We start from the raw sequence: 15,053 nt of genomic DNA, 5'->3' as shown, positions 1-15,053 counted from the left end.
AACTTGCAGAAAATCTACGCAACGGCGTATTCGTACGAAGAAAATTTCCAGCAAAAGATTTGTAAAAACGTTTTTAACCACGGTTGTTTGCAAAAGAGTCGAGAAATCTTACGCGTCGAATTACTATAAAAAACAAAGATATAGAAAGGAAACTAATGTTCTAAGACGACGTCACAGCGGGCATTTACCCAAACAGAAAAACTTGTATCGATTAAAAGCGGGTAACGACGAGAAGTGTACGACGTATTGAAAGTAACTGATGCGCATCGAATATCCATCAAAAAATAAAAGAAACGGCAGATCTCCGTAGAAGCGAAGCGATTATATAAAGCCGGGCCGGGATGGCTCGAAAAGAAATTTATGCCGTGTCCGGTTATTCCCAGACGCGCCAGTAACATTAAAGAAAACTTATAACGACTAACCACCGTATTAATGGCTTATAATTCTCCATTAGAAAGAAAGAAAGAGATAAAGCCCGGCTCTCTATATCCGTCTATTATCGAATATCCGACGAGTAATCATTGATTTGCAGGGCGGCGAACTAGCGAGCGTGCAAACTCTGAAATTTATGCGTTAAGTGGTAGTCGCATTGGCTATTATCCTCGGCAGACGTCGGCGAGTCGATAACCGCTCGTCGGCCGTCCATATCTTTGCACAAATATATGTAATTATATCGTATGTTAAAATTATTAATCCCAGCAACGTCGAAAAGCGTTTCCGTCCTAAAACTTACCTCCGTTCATTTTTAAATGGTTCGGCCAACAATAAACGTCGTTTAATCGCCTTAAATTCGACGAAAAGCAAATCGGCGGTAAAATGAAGCAAAATAAGCAAACTCCGCTATTTAAATTCTCTAGCAAATTTACACGTTTTCCGGAATTGTTATCGCGTATATTAAATTGTCTTATTTCCGATTACGAGCGATTTCGTTTAGAATTCGTTCGTTGGCCGACCAAGTTTTATAATTGGTTAAACTTTGGATTTAAACGAGAAAGCCAATTTGCGTGTAAAATATATTTTCCTCCAATACACTAATCGGCAATGGTCCGACTTCATTACCCGCACAAACAATAGCAATTATCTTTAACACTAATGCGCAAACTTTCCAGACTTTCGTTACGTTTGTCCTTGGATAGTTCGCATTTACGAGTTTCGTTGGCTTAACAAAGACATTTAGATAGGAAGATACTAGGAAACTACGGCCGGTCTCGGCCTATGCTATTAAAATAAAGCATTAAATGTTGCTATAAAAACACCGATTAAATTTTAAAATAAATTCGCTTTTATTTTAAATTAATTTCTCGACAAGTACTTCTTATTAAAATTTTCACAATATACGGAATACGAAAAACACAAAACGTTTTTATCACTCGAGTATATTAGTTTTGTCGATTAGGAACAGGTTTTTTTCACTTAGGGGAGGTGGAGATGCGCATTCGGACTTTTCAGACCCTATTCGATCAGATTTTTAAGAAATTCCCATTTAACATTACATTCGACATAATACTTGGCAAGAATAACGGATCATATTTTACATATTTGGGCGTAGTACCACTATAGGGTTGCCCCTGTCGGAAGTACAGTACTGTACATATCCCTAACTAAAACAAAAAAGAAAAAAGGAGTTCGAGTGTGGATTCTTAAATAAAAGATAACTAATGCGTAAGTTGTGAAAAATAAGAAAAAAATGTGAAGGAAAAGAAAACTAAGGGAGACAGAATATTTTAAAAATCGCTGGTAAACTAAGGCATTTAAAATAATTAATTTACGTAACACAGTTTCGTATAAAGATTAACTTCTTTTCGAATTAAACAAAACTTTATAATTTATAAAATATATTTTAAGTAATTAACTTACGTTTCCTCGTTGTTTGTATTATTCACGCTATTCAATAAAGAATTAACAATAAATTATCAAAGTATATTTTATAATAAACGGAATATTTAAAATTTTTTTATTTTATGGAAAATGAATTTTCCCGTACTCGTAAACTTATCTTTAGAAAATGAGATATTTCGTCAACTTACGATAAATAATCGTATTCTTTTAAAATAAGAGCTTTAAATTCTACGAGTTTTCGACATTTCGGACTAACTTGTAAGATCATTTTTGGTGGATTACGTACTTAAAATAACTAGAAATACACCAGAGGTAGCGTGGCACCGAACACCACCGCCTCTGCAAATGTTATACAGAAAAAACAGGCAATTATAAAAAAGAAATTTACAAAAAACACTTTGAAATTACGAAACACAAACGTAACACAAATTTAACTAATAGTATAATAGTTAATGCGGATCGGGGTAGTTGGGATAGTAAAGCGTAGTAAAAAGAACCGTTAATCCAGTTTGCCGCCGGCTTTGCGGAATTACGCGCGGGTACGTAGTAGTGTTATATTTTATGTACTCGATGGTTCCGTTTATCGTATCGTCGTAGAACGTATCCCGGTAGCCACGGGCTAAGCCCGAAATGCGTATACACCCGGGATTTTAGTAAAATACGTTAGTACTATCCTCGTCTGCCTAGTCTGAGCTATTCGGAAGAGGCCTTGTCTGTTTACGGAAGGAATAGGTAAATACTATATTTGGTTTTACTAAATTTATCGAGTGTCGGTGGATTAACGAAAACCTCTCGTTTACCGGTTCTTTTTTCTTTTGTACCGCAAAAGCGAATGGATAAGTGTATAAAACTGTTTACGTTTACGGCGGTACGGCTTATTCGGGCACCATTTACTTACCTCGATTCGTCGACAAAAGCATAAAAATGTATAAAATTACTCTAAAACGTTGACGACCCGGTCTTCGTACTTTGGCGGGAATTGGAAAAGTGCCTTTTTGGCAGGCGAGATCTCGAAAGCCGAGTGGAATTTGAAAAACAGTAAAGGATTTTCGGCTCGTTTTTCATCCCAGAATATATCCTTAAAATATCGGCCCGGAGATGGGTTATATCCCGTACGTCCGGTGCCCGGGTTATTTATTCGAAATTGCCTATAGAAAAATCTGCCCATTTAAAAGGGTTCCTCTATTCCAGACGCCTTCGTGCCTGGCCAGACTGCCCTCGTCGCGGCACTCGGGAGACGTCTCACCATTTCCGGTCGACGCGCCGGCAGTATAAGGAAGCCGCCAAGACCTCGGCCGTACTCCGAGGATCGACTTCGCAGCCGTCCAAAATATAACACCCGTATACTGGGCGAGAACGGACCTCCCGCCCGACAGCGCACGGAGGCCCTCGAGCGCTTCGTATATCGCGCGCACCGCTTGGCCTAACCGCGGAACGGCGCGCATCGGAGGAAAGGCGATCCGGCTAGAACCTCCGTATAAACCAACGAAGAAAGAAGATGGAAAAATCTAGCGACGAAAGCGACGTAACTTTCCGGTCGTTACGAAATTTTATTTTTAAAAAACTTTTATATTTAAGCGGAAATAAAATTGTATGTGGCGCCATCTGTTATTAGATTCCGTCGTAAAACCTTTTATGTATTTTTACTTACTATAATATGGCAAAAAGCTTAATTTCGAGAGGAGAGGCGAGTTTTATAAAAAAGTTTAAACGTTACTAACGAATAAAATTTTCATTAAGTCCTACCCTCTCGAGATACGCCGCCCCTCTATCTCGCCACCCTCTCCGCCTTTCACCCCCAAAACTTAATAGCATCGATGCCGGCACATTCGAGCCAACGTGCCAATTTTGTTTCTTAACCTTTGCCCCGTCCCGAAATATTTGCGTGGTTAAAAATTGTCGATATATTAATCCCGATGTTTAATTTTAATCGTTTCCGTACGGTAACCAGGGAAACGCTTAGATTTCCAAAACGAGAAATGAAGATAATTGATTTTTAGAAGAGGAGACGCATCGTCGAAATCGAGACGAATGACATATTAATCGCGCATCTGCGCGACGTCGGCGTTTGTCGATTTAATTACTCGGACGGACCTGCCAATTATCCGTCACTCGACAGAAGATTTTCAATTTTAACATTTTAGTTTAAATTCGTCTACCGATAGCTCCGTCCGGTCGATACTTTTAACACGCGACCGACGCGTTAATAAAACAGTGATATAAACCTAATAGTTACCGAAACCTTACGGAGGCTTTTGACCGACGAGGTTCTACCCGCCACGTACGCGTACGGGCACTGCGAGTGAAACCTCGTTTCTTTCGAAAGCCAAATAAATAAATACAAATAAAACCAGATTTTTGCCGTTTAATCGTTTATAAACTATTTCGTTAGGCGGAAGTCGAAGCAAAGTTTTGGAATATTTCGAGGAAATGCGTTGCGCCTACGGAAAATGGCTCTTTATTGGGCGGTTTCGGAAAATAACTTTTTAACTGGTGAAAAGTTCTCCGAACTTTGCCCGGACTTTTCGCTTAAAAAGCGAGAAAGTGGATTTTAGATAAACCGGTCCCGCATCGAATTTCCGAATCTCCGTCGTTAGGGATTTTTCTTTATTTTCAAATTGCCCGTTTTCCGGCTTTCTTTCTCGGTAAAGAAATTTTGTAAAATGTTTTAACGGCGTACAATTACGTCAATTATTCTTCTTTGACTAAATCGTTTCGCTCCCGTACTTTTTCGATACGCGGCCGTACGGCGAATAACTCGTATAGTGTCTGCCCAGATACGGGAGAACTTAAAGAACGGTTAACCGAGATATTCTTTTTTTCAAATTATTCTAACCCGGGCTAAAACAATCCGGGTTAACCGCGTTTTCGACGGCCGGTACGTTCTTCTTTTATAATAAATGGCTTATAAGGTTTAAGTACCCCGGACGACGCGAGGTTTCCGGGAATTTAACTACGAACGTGTTATAGAAACTTGAGTTTAATTTCCATAAACAAGATGATAGCGTCGAGTAATTAAACATTTCGTCGCGAGTTTTTAATAAACTTTTAAAAACGTATTTAAATAATTAGCGGTTAATCCGGCAAAAAGATCTTTAACTCTTAAAATAAACTCGTTGCGATATTGCGATACGGGTCCATAAATAATAGATTTTGTATAAACTCGAAAAATTACATTTTGCCGTTAGGTTTTATTGGGCGCGATTTGAAAAAATACGGAAGGGACGGTTCGCCTCGGTGGGAGGCGGACACTGGCTTTTCCCGCGACTGGGTCGGGACCGGGCGGAAGCGGACCGTACGTACGTACGGGGGTAGCGGCTGCCGGACACAGAGACGCGCCGATACCGAAATGACGAAATTAATGGCGTTTAATAAAATGAAGGAGGTACTACGCCGTCTGGTCGAAGAATGCCGCGAAAAGCGAAGGAGAATTCGTCTCGGATAATATATTGTCACCCAAACGGAAGTTCGTCTACGTCCGTTTCTGATGTTTCTGGAGGTTGGAGAGAAGAAACGCCCACGCTAGGAAGTTCGATCCCGAGACGTATTTCGCGAGTCCACCTTCGAGTCTCCTAGTCCTCGCCGTATTCGTCCGCGTTTCGGGTCTTCTCTTCCGTCTCCGGTAACTTCTTGGGCGATCCGGGTGGTCTTAAGGACTAACCGTCTCGCCCCCGACCTCTTCCCGACCTTGTAATTTCGGGTTTTTATACCATCTTCGTCCGAAATCCCGCTTTTTGTCGGTCCGAAACGGTCCCACCAAAAGGCGGTCCGCCATCTGTCGCTAGGGGCGCGATTCGGGCCTCGTCCGGATCGCTCCCCCCGGGGTCGAATCGTGCTCTTCCCCCGGCCAACTGTTCCGTAAATTTTCACCGATGTGTTTTTCTGTTTAGGAGAAGACGCTGCTAGGTTCGTACGGTTTCCGCCGCCGCTCCTCCTTCGGAGGGATCGGCGGCGGGAACCGTACGAACCTAGCATTTCCCGCTTTGGAACTCGGCGTAAGGTGACCGTCGAAACTTCCCCGGTCGTCCGTCTCTCGCTCTACGATCGGAGACGCGTCGATTAAATCGTATCGCACCCCGTTTCTTCGCGGTCCCGGTTCCGTTTACGACGATAAGTCCCGGTTTTTTGATTGCTTCGACGGCCGGTTTCCCGTCGAAGGGTGAAGTCCGGCCCGACAAATCGTAGACCTATATATTCCCACCGTCGTCCGTCCGTGCGTCTTTCCTTAATCTCGAGAATGGAATTATCTAGACGAAATCCCGATTGACTACGTACGGAACTTCCGGTTTACGCGGGAAGTTACGTTGTTTCGATTCGAAGGTTTTCCCCGAAAGTAGTTACTAAATGACCGGCACGAACTCCATTTTAAAGGAAAAGTATGACGTACGGAGTCGAGCCACTACTAATTTTGATATACTTTAAATGAAATAAAATATGATTAAAAATTGCAATTCGGCATTGTCACCGTGTCACAATAAATAATATCCGGTTTAATAATTTATATACGTGTTTAAACTTATTTATATACGCGTGTGGGGAACGGGGCGCGCAAGATTTTGCCGGTAGCAGACCCATTACGGAAAAATTCGACTTTTTAAAAATATAAACCGACACTAAAAATCTGACTAGCTTTTTTGCTCAGAAAATAAAAATCTAGTCAAATAAGCAATATTTTCCCGCCACAAGGACAAACAACTAGAAAACAAACAAAATTTTGGGGATAAAGGGAACAGAGTAATGAAATATAATTTATTTGGGGCCTACACGCATTCGTTACGAATGGAAACAACAGTAACGGTCGGTACATTTTTTTCCGAAACAGTTAGAGACGGAGCTAATAACCAAGTTTCGCTCATTTTCCGCGACTGGAAAATCGGCAGTTTTTGAGACGGGGAACAAACGGGCTTTTTAATTGTACACCTTTTGTAATAAGTCACAGTTTCTTAAACCTGTTTTCGACACGCGGGTCAGTTTCTTGTAAAAATCCGATTTGTTTTTGCCCGAAAGTTTCCTCGTGTCTCGTCCCGTCCGATATTTGGACCGGAGGTTGGCAATAAATTCAATTCTTACTTTTCCGAAAGCGTGTCCTTTTTGCGGCCATCTCTTTGCGCGTGTATCCCACCGGTTTCCCGAGTTTTGGTGAAAACGAGTTATTCGATCCTTCGACCTTATCGGCTTTAGGAGCGTGTCACCGAAATTCTTCGCAGGCTGCAAATCTTTACGCCGGTCTTGGCCGAAACGGTCGGCTTCTACGAACGCGTCGACGTCCGTGTCGGGGAACGTTTTCGTAAGATTATTACGTGTGAATTACGAGACGTATTAAACCTCTTTCCTAGACGAATAAACGTCAAAAAGGTAGATATTTTCGACATCTAATTGAAGTAAATTTCGGAATTTACTTTCGTTACTATCGGTTTTCTGCCGCGTAAAGCTTTTTCGTAATTAAACCGATAATAGTTCCCGGCGCGGGCGACCGCGGCCGCGATCGCCCGCGCGGTTGGAAATCGCGCGGTGTAATCGGGACTTAAGAAAATGTCATCCATATTGTCGCCCACGATTCGTATAATGGCTAAAAACACCCCTTAAAAACCTGTTTTGTTCCGTATCTCAAAAACCGGGGGTTTTCCGGGTGGCGGAAAACTGTCTCCGTCTTCTCTACTAGTCCCGTCTTTCTGTCTCTAAGGGTTTCGGCGAAAAAATTACCGAACGCCACCTGTATATAAAAAAGGATATCCGCGATCCTAAATCGCTAGAACTTTGGATTGCCGTTATCGGGACCCGCACCCCACGGCGGAGACTCGAATATTAGAGTATTACGAGAAAAAGCCATTAAATATACCGTAAAGTCGGTGCCGTCTTTAGGGCAGGGTCCCTTACGGTCTAGAGACGGCACTGCTAAAGCGAAATCCCGGGAATACCGTAAAGCTACGCGATTGCTCCGAAGAAATATCCGCGGTCGTTCCGAATCACCGGGTTCGATTCTAACCGGCTTTGGAAGGAGAGACGTTTCCCTATCTACATTTCGATGTATGGTAAATAAATGCATTATTATCCACTTTTATATAAAATCACAGGCCATACCCGCGACAGGCACTCGCCGAAAGAGCGGCGATGTTTCAAAAAGAAGAAATTTTCGGCCGCACGAAAAGTGGACGAAAATGCCCCAGCGCGAAGTAAACGGCGCTACTGACCTTTGGCGGATATTTCGCGTCCGGCAATATTCCCGTATCATTTGCGCAAACTTATATAGGTTTTACGGATAAAATTCTTTTTTGTCCCGTTAAATATTAACGCTTAAGCGGTTAAGCGGATGGCTTAATAATATAACGTAATAAGCGACATAATACGAAAGTTTCTTTTGACGAGTATCGAAAAACAATGGTTTTTATACATTTTTGTTAGTTTTATTCGTATATTTTTTAGCGCTTTCGAATAATCGATAAGTATACTCATTCGGCACGTAATATTAAATACGACTTCGCTAACGTTTTAAGCAAATTATCATATTTCTTACCAGAAAATATACGTCGGTTTAGTGTTTAAGAGGCGGCGTGTGGCTACAATAATGCAATTTCTAATCTTAATCGCGACTCTTAACTCAAAACGCGTGTTCGTTCCGTTCGAACACGGTCGATAAATATTCGTTCGTTCCCTAAATATTTAAACGAAGCGTCGGCGTCGGTTACTGGCAAATAATTAAGGCGAATACGATCGATATTTACAAATAACGTCGGGCGGATCAATCTTTCGAGCGATCGATCCGTCTCGCGTACAGAAATTAGGCGGATAGTCAATAATTCGTAACCATTACGTAGATGCGACCTCCCCGGGCGAAAGTATCCGGGTGATAAATTACGAGGAGGAAACGACTCAATTAACGCGGTGTCGGAGCGAAACGAATGCGCGGTCGTATTTACAACTCCGAGAAAAACTAAATATACGGATGGCGTAAACGACTCCCGGCTTTTTTAGATAGGATATACTTGTCTATATTTATAACCCCGTGTTTGTCTAGATAAGGCTACTAATCCGAGGACACTCGCTTATCTAATAGCGCGCTTCCTATTTCTTTTTCCTCCCGGCGAAAATAGCGTAGGTTATATCTAGGTCACGGTGGTGACGAAAGTACAGAAATATATCGAAGATTCCTAAATAATTAATTTAATCGCTAAGGGCGAATTAATTCGTTTTAAACGGCGCGAAACTCCAAAAATTGAACGGAATAACGATCGAATAGCGGTAAAACTCGGAAGCACGCGATTAATTTGCATTACGCCAACAATAATTTATCCAACACTTTCGATTTCTGCGGTAGATACTAATTACGAGCGGAGAGCGGCGGCGATTAAAGAACGTCGTCGACGACGAAAATGTCGAAAATATTTAAATTAATTCTACTTTAATTTTTAAACTATTCGAACCGGCGAAGACGTACTTAATATTATTAAAATCGAATTATTATAAAGTTTGTACGGCCAATTCGAGATAAATATAATCGTTTTACCGACGTAAAAATTATAAAGTATATTTCGTAAAGTTTACGGTTGTAAAAAACCGTAAACTTATAAAATAAAACGAGTGCTAAACCGTTACAAAAGATGGCGCCACGAGATAAATTTACTACCGCGGCCGTAATGCCTTTTAAAAGTACTTTTACCTTATCCGTTCTACTCTGTAAATTTCCCCCGTCGTCCATTCCGTTCGTTTTCTTAACGTTTAGAAACTGTACGAATAAAATAGCAACCGACGAACGACGAAAAAAATACGACTTAGCCGGCGCTTAGTCGTTCGGGGACCGTTTCGTCTTCGATCTAAACCGCTTTTTCCGCATTGGCTAATTTCTATTCTTAACCGGAATATCGCCGGGCGACGTAAATAGCGTTTTTGCCGACACGCTCGACTCGGCATTTAAATTACTAACGTTTATTATTACGAAACTAGTGCGTCTTTTAAAAGAGAATCGACACGCTTTCTTTAAAATACACCGTATTAATATATTAACGAGTTATTTTTATAATTCCGGCAATTTTATCTACGAGTCGTCTTTCTCCACGAATTTTATAACGGCGTTCGATTAAATCGTCCGTCCCGTAAAAATTTTAAACGCATTATTCCGTACGAACGTAATAATGTTAAAATTAATTAACGTAACGACTACTGATAACTATTTTCTACGGTCACTTATTCGTCGAGAAACTTAGTTAACGCGGAAAATAAAAATCCAGCCGGCGGTCGCGTAACTTTTCCGGCAACGTTTAAAATTTCGGTGGCGCCATCCGTTACGATATTTTATTTAAAAACTTTTTATATTTTTAATTACTATAAAATAGCGGAAAGCTTAACTTTCGGCTTAGGAACAAGTTTTATAAAAAATCGTAAACGCTAATAACCACCGAACTCTTCGTTAGGTCCGACTCCCCCGGAGACGCGATACGCCGTCCCCCTACGTCCGCATCCCCTCCGCCTTTAACCTCCAAAAGTGAACGGCGTCGATCCCCGATACACAAATTTCCCTCAAAATTTCGAAATAGTAGAATTAGACGAAAGTTTTTCGGGCCCCGTCGGCGGGAGCCCGGACCTTTTCGTCGAAACGAATTTTGACTTTTCGCGTTACGTTTCTTCCGATCGTCGACAATTATTTTACAAATACGAAAGAAGTGGCTTAACTTATACGAATAATGTAGGCCGTACTTAACGCGAAAAGCCGAACCGCTTACTTTTCTACGTAAAACAGATAATTTACTATTTTACCAGCGGGAAAGACTAGTACGAGTTGACGCGTACGAAGAAAAACTACAAAATAAATGGCCACGACCGTTTCGAATTTTTTTTCCGTCGAACGGTGTTCTCGGCCCCCGTCACTTTTCGACCGGTGTACAAAAATCCGATTAATATCGACGTATAAAAAGAGTAAAATAGTTATTTTACGCAAATAAAAGAAGCGGGTCTCTTCCGCGTACAGATACGCGAATAATAGTTTCGATTAATGGGTAGAAACAAAAGATAAGTATCCGGATGGAAAAACATAACCGCGCGCTAAATTAATATTCTAAAAGTATTACTCGTATGATCTTTTGGATAAATTCCGAAGGACCTATCCCACCGTTTTTGCCAATTGACATAATTACGAACAGAAAATCCCACGCGAGAAACGTCTTTAAAGCGAAAGGTTTGCCTTTGTTATTAATTTTAATAACAGAGTCGTAATTTTAAAAAATTAGTAAAAAATGAAATTTATCGAGTAACAAAGAGCGAATTTTTAGCCGGTCTAAAACGACTCTCGGAAGAAAGAAATTTTCATTTATAACTTAATAGGATTATTTTACGAACGAGATTAAAATTTATTTAATTACGAAACTTTCCGAAACTTCGTAATAACATTATCGACTTTCGAAAATTGTTCGATAAATAAATTACAAACGGAATAACGTTCTTATTTTTTCCGCAATTGTTATTCCCCGGAAACGCGGAGGAAATTATTACAAAACAATTCGCTTAATTAAATAATATTTAAAAAGAAAGAATCCGGCCTACGAAATTCGGAAACGACGACGATAAAAATCGAATCTATCTACGCCGGGCGCGTCGAATACTTCGATTTCGTGCCGGTACGCGGGCACCCGAATGGCGCTTAACGACTGTAAATATTGCGTCGTCCCTTATTTAAATACTTTATTATTTATAAACTTTACGAAAACGTACGAAGGTTGTAAATACTTCGACTCGAATCTCGCGCTGTTTGTGTATAGTTGTCGAGTAGCCGTCGTAACGACGAATTTTTACGCGAAAGATTTCCGAGCTCGGCATACTTTAATTAATAAGATTATTCGAATATTTTAATACAAACTTTAGAAAAATACGAACCGATGTCTTTCTCGTTCCGTTTATGAACGACGATGCTTCGACACGCTTCCGCCACTCGCCGACCTTCTTACAAATAATACCGTGTTGCCGGCGGAAATACTCGCTCCCTCGACTTTTGGGTGGCGCTTTATTCCAGATTACCGACGTAAATTAAAACGAAATAAAAATAATTAAAGTTGGTCGAATAAAACAAATTCGAGCTAACTCGTCCGACGTTAACTACCGGTCTCGGACCGTACGGTGGCTTAAGAGACCGACGTTTTATTCTTCGGCCACCCGCGGCGAGAAAAAGTGACTTACCTAATTAATTCGAGAAAAACAACGAATACTAACGCGTTGTTTAAATACAATTTTACGATATCGAATTAAACTTTTTATAATTTAGCTATTCCGGTACTTTTTATACCTTTTTTTATAGCCGCTTTTTATCGATGACGCCATCTATTTTATATATCGCCTATCGAATTTTTAAAAAATAGACATATTTGAAAGGAACTATTTTGCCTTTATTTTACGGGCTTTTTCACTTATCCGGTTGTAGTTTTAGGCCTTTAAGTCGAGTAATTGGTTAAGTATACGGTTCGTGTTAAAGTATTCGATTATTAAATGTCTACAAATGCAATCGCGATACGACCTCTCGACTAAACATTAACAATTATTTTTTAATATTTCCGTATTGATTTCGAATAAAAAAAAATGATAATTTTCGCTTAAAAATAAAAGATTTTTTAAATAAAATAATATCTAGCTGTAAATACTAAAAGTTTAATGTTATTTGAAATAAATTTATTCGAATAAATCGTCGCTAAACTTAATTTCAAAATGCCGAGCCGAGTATATAAAGATTAGATACTCGAATCGTCGCGTACGTAAACTTAATATATATTTTTTAAAATAAGTGTTCGAGATCGGATTTAGACGTGGTAATGTTCTAAGTTGTAACGCGTAACAGATCCTCCCCTTCACCAATTAGTACGAATGCCAACGTACGAATCCCGAGTCCTAGCTTACCCGTAAACTCGGCCCGGCGCGTGTTTCCGAATAGTAACGACATACCGGCACCACCGAACAATTACGAGTTAAGGTGATTTTAATAACTACGAAATCCGAAGACAAAAAGTTACGATTAAATATATAATTTTAATTATTTAATAAATTTTTAATAATTATAATTTTCTAAAAGTTTCCTTTATCTTACGATAATCGTCGATTTTTCTTTTTGTAAATTAATATAAAGTCGACGGGCTCGAATAGTCGAACGGCGGAGAAAAAACCGAGAACAAAAAGAAACGAAGAATATTTGCGTAAAAGAAACGACACGAGACTAAGAAGATGCCGAAAAAGACGGACGGACGATAAAAAAAGAAAACCTAGAAAACTAGGAATAGGGAAATGGCGAGAGAAGACGAGAGCCTCCGAGGCTGGTAATGCGGAAGAAATTAACGCAATTACAGTAACGAGAAGACCCGTAGAAAACGAAGATTTCTTCTACGAATTATAATGGAAACTGGTTTATTCCTCTCGTTAACGGTGTTAATCGATTAATAATGCGCGTCGTCCGTCGACGCGCATTCCACGTATTTGTCGATTGTAAAGTTATAAGGCCGCCGTTCGGTTCGAAAGGCGTCGGAAGCCGACACCCGCTTAAAATTCGACGCGTCGATATGATTTGGCAATTTTTCGAAAGGTCTTTGTCCCGTCGCGAATCGCCGTAACACCGAAAACAGCGTTCGACTTATTCACGATGAAAAATGTTTTTTAACGTATCGATCGCTTTCGGTACACATTTTGTTATCGCTATTCACTCCTACCGTTTTCGTATTCGGCTCCGGCCGCAGTTTTCCTCTTATAAAAATGCTATTTGTTTGATTTTAAAACACAAATTTTTAGGTCGAATTATTATTAAAGGAGCGATTGTAATTCTGTTTCGTATCAGACATTATTACAGAAACGAAACTTTATTCTGAATATTTTTCTTTGTATCTATTAAGAAAATTAGGAAAAAATCCACATTCTATTTGGTCTAACAATTTCGATGTTAGTTAAATCGATAAAAGGCAGTTGTTTTTTCCTCTCTCTCTCTGCATTTTCTTTAATGAAATGGGTTTCGCAGCTTGTTGATCTTTATTTTCGTTCTCTCTTATTTTTTATTTTTCTAAGCTAATACCAATCGTGAACTCGAATCTAATTAATTCCGACATACGGTATAATAATAATAATGATGATAATAATAATAAAGTATAATAATATAATATAATAATATAAAGTTCGATACTTCCGAGCAGAGAATTGAAAAATTAGACTTTGTTTGAATAAAAAATTCACTTCTCGTTTTAACTTTGTTTTCGAATCCTGGTTCGTTCAAATCTGGAAATTTGTATAAAATTCCTACATTACAATCAAAATTTTATTCATTTATACGCGTCATTATAAACTATTTTAGATAATAAACAATTCAAAATGCGTTTTTCGCACTGTCACTGTACTCTTCGCTTCTTTTAAATTAATTGATTGTGACGTAAAAGAAACTTACGAATAACAAAAAGAAATAATTAACATATTACAAATTTATTTATTCACGAAAATTCTCATTTGCATTCAATTCTAATAGTAGAATTCTGGAATATTTTTAAACTAACTTTATCTTATTCGACAGACTGACGAGAGAGACGGAGCCGCTTCTAGGTGCAATTTCTACTCGTTTGTCGTTGCCAACACAATCGTATTTTATCGTAAGTTCGGCGAGTTTAGACACTTTTAGTCGCCAAATATTGGAATATTTTAAAAATTTGGCATTCTGTAAATATTTTGCTAAAAATCTTTCACCAATAAATTTACTGTAACGTGTACGATATTCAAATATAGGCCCTACATATATGCAAAGTGATGCGCACCGTACGGCGAATTTGCAGATTTAAATATATACATATATATTAAAAATTAATTACTTTCGAAGCGTTTTTGTTCTTAATTAAAAATGAATTTGAAAAATAAGCTTTACTGCGCTCGTATATCGAATAACAAGAAACCGTATCGCAGAATTTACTTTTACTTTCTGCAGCTTCTTTCCAGCTATTGTTTCCCTTATCTAATTTTTTTCCTCTTATAATTTTTCTCTACATTTTCAAATTTAATCTTTCTCTCTCTCTTTTATGTTTAGCAAATTGCTTTTTATGGCCTACACACTTTCTAGAAAGCGCGTAGGAGAACGTCGGTACGTAAAATTGTTCCTGTACTGTACATCCACAGAACGACTTTCAAACCCGATTATACTTAAAATTTAAAAATTACCAGTAATGAATTTGCATTTATATAATGACGGTAGCCGGAGGGTCGAGTGTGGGATGAAA

This window comes from Centruroides vittatus, unplaced genomic scaffold, assembly GCF_030686945.1.
Source record: "Centruroides vittatus isolate TY-2023 unplaced genomic scaffold, ASM3068694v2 contig_743, whole genome shotgun sequence".
Classification (NCBI taxonomy): domain Eukaryota; kingdom Metazoa; phylum Arthropoda; class Arachnida; order Scorpiones; family Buthidae; genus Centruroides; species Centruroides vittatus.
Note: the sequence above shows the minus strand (reverse complement) of the source record.